The sequence below is a fragment of the Dipodomys merriami genome, unplaced genomic scaffold, assembly GCF_024711535.1.
Source record: "Dipodomys merriami isolate MVZ:Mamm:240054 unplaced genomic scaffold, mDipMer1.0.p SCAF_894, whole genome shotgun sequence".
NCBI classification, from domain to species: Eukaryota; Metazoa; Chordata; class Mammalia; order Rodentia; family Heteromyidae; genus Dipodomys; species Dipodomys merriami.
Window position 1 is genome coordinate 174,705 of NW_027206506.1, and position 8,908 is coordinate 183,612.

Genomic DNA, 8,908 nt, shown 5'->3' on the forward strand with positions numbered 1-8,908 from the left:
CACAGCCTTGTAAATATCAAGGAGGGCTGCTAAGAGCCACTGTTACCTGCCTAATCATTGGTTTTGTTGATGTTCTTGGACAGACTGGTGAGTTCCCTATCCTCGGGTTTAAGTGGTGGGAATTGTAGCCCACAGTTGGAATCTTGGTCCTGCCACCTCCAAATGGAAGGAGATCCTAAGAAACTTATTCCTGTCCATATGATTACCAATGGAATATGATGTATGTCATGATTGAAAGAGCAGTTCTTGAATGATTCTAGGATAAAATTATACACAATTATGTTATAGGACACTGATGGATGTTAGTTAATATTTTATGAGGCATTTAAACAATCACATTAAAATGGAGGTATAATGAAATATCTTAGAATTACTATACTATTACATACTATAAAGGTGCCATTTTTCTGCCAAGACTGGGATTGGTACCCGTGGTCTTGGTAACTCTGTTGCACTGTGTGGGAAGGGGAAACTGGCCTCCTAGAAGTCAAGAAATTCATGTCTATTCCTTAGGCCTAAAATAGATCCCCACCACTAGAAAACATCCTATTCATGTACAATTAACATATACGGTTTAAATTTATATACATATGTTAACTCCATATTGCATTCAGTGTAGTTATTTTATTTTTTGTTTTATTCATATATTGACCATTTATTTTGACTATTATGGTACATAAAACGTTGATTACATTGATTACATAAGATAGAGGTCTGCATATATATTCCACTTCATACCTGACACCCAGGACTTTCACAGAAAAAAATGTGTCACCATCAACTTCTTACTCCACCATTCATTTTTGGGGAGTGCTGGCATCTGAACTCACAGCCTACAAGCCTACAAGGCCCAATTCATGAATTGGTGAGTGTCAGCACGACATCATGGGGCAAATTGAGCTGACAGGCTGTTTCTTTGACCTGAGCTCAAGCCCCAGGGGTTAACCAAATAAGAACAGATTGACATGTATATGGAAGTATGCTAATAAATATGTGTTTTTACAGAGTATCAGAGATGTCTATACATTATTCAGTTATGTAAACTACATTCCTACCAATTCCTGGGTATTAATCATGCATTCATGTAATTAATGTTATTATTTTCATCCTTATACTATTAATGAAATCAGTGTCCTGAAATTATTGTGTTCCTGTAAGTAATAATATTCTTTTTATGCTTCATTAATATTAAATAAAATCAGTTAGCTTCCTGAAATGTTACTGTCTAATTTTATAGGAGCATCATTCATGATCAACTCATTGAAACTTGACATTGATAATATTCCATTGTTCTTCCTATGGATGAGAACCATTTTCAAGTGTTAGGAGGGGGATTCAAAATCAGGGCCTATGTTGCCATGTGGGCCTATGGCTTCCCAGATAGATTGCTAGCCTTCAGCATTGCAAGGTGAAGTACCCTTTGCAACAGTGTCATTCAGACCCATGAGGGTCACCGAGCAAAGGAAGAAAACATAAAAAGGCCACATTGTTTCTGTGAATTTCTTTCCCTGCAAGACCTGGGGTCTAGGATCCCAGAAACAGCTGTAGATCTAGTGGCTGCACTCCGGCCTAGGGTGATCGAAGCTGAGGCAGAGTTGCCACAACCTGACTTCAAGCCCTGTACTGAGAAAAGTAAAAAAAAAAATTTAGCTCCCTGACTTGCAGTTCACACAGTTTATTCTTACAGGCTTTGGATTTGAACTCAGGATCTGGGTAAATCTGCAGCAATGTGGATGAAGGGGAAGATCACTGCACTTGAAGGTAAGAAAGTCAGGCCTGTTCACTAGTCCTCAATTCAAGCTCCAGCCCAGGAAACATACTATTTATATATATTGTAAAGATAGGATTTATACTTACCTATAGGTGTTCAGTACATACATGTTTGGTGTGGTTGTTCCTTGAAATTTGTCTTTTATTCATTTATTTACCATTGATTGTACTATGATGATGAAACCCATTCTGTTTATTACATTGATGACATCCTATCACAAAGCATCTAGATTTGTAGAAATGTTCTCCGCCATGCCAAGATTCCTAGGATCACCCAGGATATTCAGAGAAAAGGAAAACAAGTTTCACATTTGGCTTCTTACTCTACAACCCACTTGTTTGTAGTACTGGGATCTGAACTCAGGGCCTTGTAGGACCAATTGTCCAATAAGTCAAGGTGAACACACTAACCTGTGAACTAAGGATCTAGGCCATTCCCATGATCTGACATTGATCCCCAAGGTGGTCCACTATTGTCATAAATTCATAATTTAAACATACAATCTATATTGATATTCATGTGTCAATGGCATCTTGTGTTTAGTGGACTTCTCTTTATTTTGTCTCTATTACATGGAGGTATTGTTTATTTCACTTAATATGGTGATAGGTATAACTTTGCTGACATGGATGACAACCTGTTCCTATGGTTATAGGGTTGCCTATGAATTCCCCTTCTTGGTTGAGACTCAGGACTTTCACAGGAGAGGAAAACATGTGCAACAACTGGCTTCTAACATCAGGATGAATTTTTTGTCAGTGCTGGGATTTGAACTCAGGTCTGGGTATCTCTGTTGCACTGGGGGGAAGGGGAAGCTCACCATCCTTGAAGACTAGAATTTCAGGCCTGGTCTAGGGTCTGATTTGAAGCCCCAGCACAAAATCACAAGTCCACCTTTTGTAAACATTGGATCTCTCTTTACCTACAGGAGTGGTATGCATCTTGCATTCAGTGTAATTATTTTTATTTTGTGTCTTATTCATGGATGTTTGTGCATTTTATTGAATATGGTGACAGATATAACTGTGCTGACATGGATGACAACCTATTCTCATGGCTATAGATTTGCTTATATAGCATTCTCCATCATTGATGAGACCCAGGATATTCACAGAACAGGAAAACATATGCAACCTTTGTTTTCTCACATCAGAATGAATCTTTTGGCAGTGCTGGAATTTGAACTCAAGGCCTATCAGGCCCAATTGGTGAATGGGTCATGTTAAGCACAGCAGCCTGTGAGCCTCTAAGGAGCCAGGCCATTCCTGAGACCTGAGATTGAGCCCTGTTGGGAGGCCAATATAGTCATAAGTTCATAATTAAACAAAGGATCTATATTTCCAAACATGGGTGGGCTGCATCTTGCGTTTGCTGTAGTCATTCTGGCTGAGACCCAGAATTTGCACAGCAATAGAAAACAGTTGCAATGACTGGCTTCTCACATCAGGGTGAATTTTTAGCAGTGTTGGGATTTGAACTTGGGGCCTAGGAGGCCCAACTGCCCAATCGGTCCATGTGATCACACCAGACTGTGATCCACTAAGGAGATGGGCTCATCCCAGCAACTGAGATAAAGACACAAGGAGGCAAAAATAGTTCTCAATGCATCATTGAAACATGGGATGTATACTCACATCCATGTGTGGACTGCATCGTGCATTGAGTGTACTTATTGTGTTTATTTTGTAAGCTATTCATAGATGTATTGTGTATTTTCCTATGTATATGATGACATATATAACTGGGCTGACATGGATAACAACTTATTCTCAGGACCACAGGGTGGCCCATCATTCTGCATCCTAGCTGACACCCAATACTTGCACAGGAAAGGAAAATAGATGCAACAATTGGCTTCTGACATCAAGATGAATCTATTGGCAGGTCTGGGATCTGAACTCAGGGCCTAGCAGGCACAATTGGTGAATGGGTCCACATGAGCACCCCAGCCTGTGAGTGACAAAGGAGCTAGGCATTCCCAGTACCTGAGTTTGAGCCCCCCTTGGGGGAGAGTAGAGAGCACAATAGTCATCTATACATTTGCTGAAGGTAGTATGCAAATAAGCACATATTTGTATAGAGTAGGATTGTGGTGACCTGTGATAGAATCCAATCTGTGAGTACCTATATTTGGATCTTTTCTTAAGCATCTATTTCATGTATATGATGATTATTGTCATGCTTCATCACCTCTTCTTTACAAATAATCTATACCCCATGAGTCTTATGTATCATTTCCTACTCACATCATGCACGAGCTACTCATTCAAGGATGAGATCAGTCGCATGCCGTGGCTCTTCCTAGGTCCAGAAACGAGTATCTCAGGATCTCCCGCCATTCCTTCCTCCTAGGGGGACTGAATTCAAAACTTATTCCTGGAAAAGATACTTCATATATATATATATATATATATATATATATATATATATAATACTTCTTATATATATATGTACATATATATATATATATATATATTAATGATAGGATTTATACTTCCGTTCAGATGTTCAGTCCATATTGTGTTTGGTGCGTTTATAAATTTTATTTCTCATTTTATTCATTTATTTACCATTTATTTAATTGACTGATGACACCTCTACAATTTATTACATTGTTTACATCCTATCACATAGAATCTAGATTTTAGATGTGTTCTCCATCATGCCTGGCAATGTGAGAATCTGAACTCAGTGCCTAGCAGGCCCAATTCATGAATGGGTGAGTTTGAGCATGGGAGCTCTAGCCAATGAAGCTGTCAAGTGGTTCCCAGGTACTGAGATTGACCCCCATGTTTGGCCAAAACAGCGATACATGGATAGGCAGACGGTGGTATACAAATAATTATATATTGTTAAAGAGTGCCAGAGCCGTCTATCTATGATTGAATGACACCTACTACATTCCTTCCAACTCTGAGGTATTTATTATACCACCATTGAAGGAATATTATTCTTTTCATGCTTAATAAACTATACGGTAAGATCAATCAGCATTCTAGGACTATTTCATCCAATTTTAGACTAGATGAAAGCATGAACTACTCATTCAATTGGTATTCCCATGCATAGGAATGAGTCTCTTGTGATCTCCTGCCATTGGTGTCAGGACTGGGATTTGAACCCAGGACTTATGTTGACAGATTGGCCTATGGCTTCACTGATAGCTCATCAGAATCAGAAGTGGTAGGTCAGGTCTACTTTGCAGCCATATCATTCAGACCCAGGATGGTCACCATGCCCCAAAAAAATCATAAAATGCCAGCCCTCGGCAGCTCACCACTTTTAGTGCTTTCCAGCTTTTTTTTTCTTCCTGCAAGCCTTCTGGCTGGCTTCACTGATAGCTCATCAGAATCAGAAGTGGTAGGTCAGGTCTACTTTGCAGCCATATCATTCAGACCCAGGATGGTCACCATGCCCCCAAAAAATCATAAAATGCCAGCCCTCGGCAGCTCACCACTTTTAGTGCTTTCCAGCTTTTTTTTTTCTTCCTGCAAGCCCTCTGGCCTAGGATCTCAGGATCGGCTATGCATCTGGAGACTGCACCCCAGCCTAGGGAGATCCAAGCTGAGGAAGTGTTTACACGACCTGAGTTCAAGTGTCATGGATGGCTAAAAAAAATAAAAATAAAAATATTAATTATTTAACTAAATAAAAAATAAAACTCCCTGGTTTGGAATTTCTGCCAGTTTTCTTTTCTAGCTTGGGATTTGAACTCAGGGTGTTGGTAAATTTGTAGCAATGTGAGGGAAAGTTGCCACTACTTGAGTTCAAACCCCATGCCAACCACAAAAGAAAAGCTAAGTCACTGACCTCGGCAGGGTGAAGTAGTTGTGGAGATGGGAGGGAAGGGATGGTAGGGGGAAAACAAAGGAGTCAACAATGCTCAATAGGAAATGTACTCATTACCTTGCTCCTGTAACTGTAACCCCTCTGTAAAACATTTTTGCAATAAAAAAGTACAAAGAAAGAGAAACAATGTCTTTCTCAGAGAAGCACTTTAGAGGTAAGGAAGGATGTTTGAATAGTTGTACAAATTCCACACTGCTTTTTTTTAAATGTTCAGTATGGAACTGAGTAAACATATCTGCATCCATTAAAAAAAAGAAGTCACTCTCTTGGAACTGGGGCCAGTATTTCTGCCATTGTTAGGATTTGGGATCACTGTCCAGGTAAGTCTTTTATACCGTGGGTGAAGGCGAAGCTCACCGTCCTTGAGGAAAAGAAATTCAGGCTAGAGTTCCCAGGGCCTGAATGAAGGCTCTGCAATGGAAAAAATGTTTCTATACATGTTTAATATATGATATACACTTAAATATGTAAGTTAATTTCACATTATTATTTTTATTATTGATTTTGTATTTTGTTTTTCTTTTATTCATTTATTGATTGATTATTGTATTTAGTATTACTATACACATAATATTTATTACAATTTGCACATCTATAATAAAATTCTACACAATACTTTAGGATATTGACTCATTTTTATTAATATTTTATTAAGTGTTGAAACATAATATATAATTAAATGGAAGCATTTGTCACAGTCTCCACATGTTTAGAGTTTATCCCAAGTATGAGCTTTGTACAATCTTTGGACATCTTCCTATTGGGATTTCTTTAAACGATTTATAGTCAGAAACCTTTTCCTGAGGATAAGCAAGTGAGGGATACAATTGTAAGAGTGGGGCTAGAAATGTGGCTTAGTGGTAAAGAGCTCGCTTAGCATGCATGAATGCCAGGTTTTAATCCTCAGTGCCACATACTCAGAAAAAGCCAGAAGCTGTGGAGTAGCCTAAGTGGCTAACCTTGAGGAAAAGGAGCTCAGAGACAGTACCCAGGCCTTAAGATCAATCCCAAGGACTGCCAAAAACAATAGAAAAAATGTCAGTGGCTCACACATGGAACTCTAGCTTCTCAGGAGGCTGAGACCTGAAGACCACAGTTCAAAGACAGCAAATCAAGGAAAGCCTGTTAGACCCTTATCTCCAGTGGACCATGAAAAGACCCCATGTGGCACTGTGGCTCAAGTGGCTGAGTGTTCGCCTTGACCTGCGGGTCTAAAGGACAGTGCCCAAACTTGAGTTCAAGACACACAATTGGGAAAAAAAAGTGAGGGTGAATCAAGGTACTTTTCCTATTTGCTAATTATGAGAACATCCTTTGGAAAATGAACACTGATGTATACCAAAATTGGAGTCAGAGCTAAGGTTCAAGTGTAACACATCCACATGCCCTGCCTCTCAGTCTCTATCATTGTAATCTTGTGCCCTACAGGGTTCTTAAAGGTCCAATGTTGAAAGGCTTAATATGCTCCCCAAGCCCTTTGTGATAATCAATTGGCTTGTATTGTCAAGGTCATCACAGTTCTAAACCTAGCAGAACACCAGTAGTTCAGGCCCGTCATCCTAGCTCAGGAGGCTGAGGTCTGAGGATCACAGGGTGAAGCCAGCCAGGGCAGAAAAGTCTATGACACTCTGACTTCCACTTCTGAAAGGTCAGATGTTCAAGATCCTTCTGTGTTTCCCTTGGTGATGAGAAGTACTTGCACTCTAAATGCTCTTAGGGTTCTTGAGCTATAGAAGCAAGAAAGAAACATTATTGACCCATACTTCAGGTTTGTTCAGCCCTATACTTCAGGTTTGTTAGTTTGTTTCTTTCTTTTTTATTATTGTAGGAGTTGATGTCTGGGCCTGGGTGCTGTTCTTGAGCTCTTCAGCTCAGGTCTTGTGCTCTACCACTTGAGCCAAAAGCCACTTCAGCTTTTCTGGTGGTCCATTGGAGCTAAGTGTCTCAAGGACTTTCCTGTCCAGGCTGGCTTTGAACTATTATCCTCAGATCTCATCCTCCTTAGTAGCTAGGATGACACGCATGAGTGACAAGCACCTAGCTTCCACTTCAGGTTTCTTAGTAGTGAATTGGAGATAATAGGCTAATGGGACCTTTTGTGTCTGGGATAATTTGGTACCCAGATCCTCAGATCTCAGCTTCCTGAGAAGGCAGGATGAGAGACCTCAGCTATAGACCCCTAAGCTGTGGCCTTTGCTGCAAGAGGGTCCATGGCTCCACGTGGTGGAATGCTAGTCATGAGCCCAAGAGGTAAGGGTCAGAGCTTAGGCCCCTATTTCAAGATTCATGACCGACAAAAAAAAAAACAAACAATTGTCTGTAGTGGACAACTCACTAGTCTTCAGTAATACATAATTTTCTCCTTCCCATGGAGACATATATGAGCCTCAATAATCTTGTCTGCATAATCATCTCAGTGGGGAGATCTTACAAGGATCCAATGAAATAATGCACCTGGTGAAGGACACAGCACATGGCACTCTTTGCATGACTCAGCACACAGTATCCTGTGAAAGACTCAGAACCCAGCACCAATGCAGGACTCAGTACACTGCACCTTGTGAAGGACTAGGCACATAGCACCATGTGCAGGACTCAGCACAGAGTACTTTATGGAGGACTCAGCACATAGCTCTGTTCCACAAGCTGTCATTAGACTTAGGGTGCTCTAATCAATATCACCATTCTTTGAGGAATATTTCACAAACCATAAAAGTTCACACCTAAGTGTTTAGTGGGATGTTTTATTTTGTGGGGGGGGGGTTAGTCATGGAGCTTGAGCTTAATGTTTGGGGATATTATTGTTCTGATAACATTTGCACAAGGCTAGAACTCTACCACTTTGAGCCATATTTCAAAGAGTCTATCAGACTTCACGCCAGGTTTTAAAGCCCCAGAGTGGCCAGGATATCGGGAGTATGCCAGGGTAAGCCAGGATGATGGCGGTACCCATGGAGCTGGGTTGCAGCAGTTTATATCTGGCTAAGTCAGGTTAGGTGGCAGCTGTCAGCACCAGACTCCTAGCTTGTTCTGTCATGTGGTATTTGAAGTACTGTCCTTATATAGTTGCAGTTAGAACGTAGTACCTCTTTTTTGGCAGCAGTCCTGGGGCTTGAGTAAGGGCTTTGACACTGTCCCTAAACATTTGTGCCCAAGGGTAGAAATCGATTGAAAGTCAGCAGAACTTCTTGGTTTTCTGTTTATGTGGCACTGAAGAATCGAACCCTGGGTTCATGCTCACTAGGTGAGCACTTAACCACCGAGCCCCAGGAGTGAACGAGGTATAAA

At 40.5% G+C, this 8,908-nt stretch overlaps 1 long non-coding RNA gene across 1 annotated transcript; it reads left to right on the forward strand.

Moving 5' to 3' along the window:
- The first annotated feature begins 1,703 nt into the window (after nt 1-1,703).
- LOC138820521 (uncharacterized) lies at nt 1,704-5,401 on the forward strand. The gene is made up of 2 exons (XR_011369900.1): nt 1,704-1,761; nt 5,245-5,401. It is a non-coding gene; the product is annotated as an uncharacterized lncRNA (long non-coding RNA).
- The last annotated feature ends 3,507 nt before the right edge of the window (nt 5,402-8,908 follow it).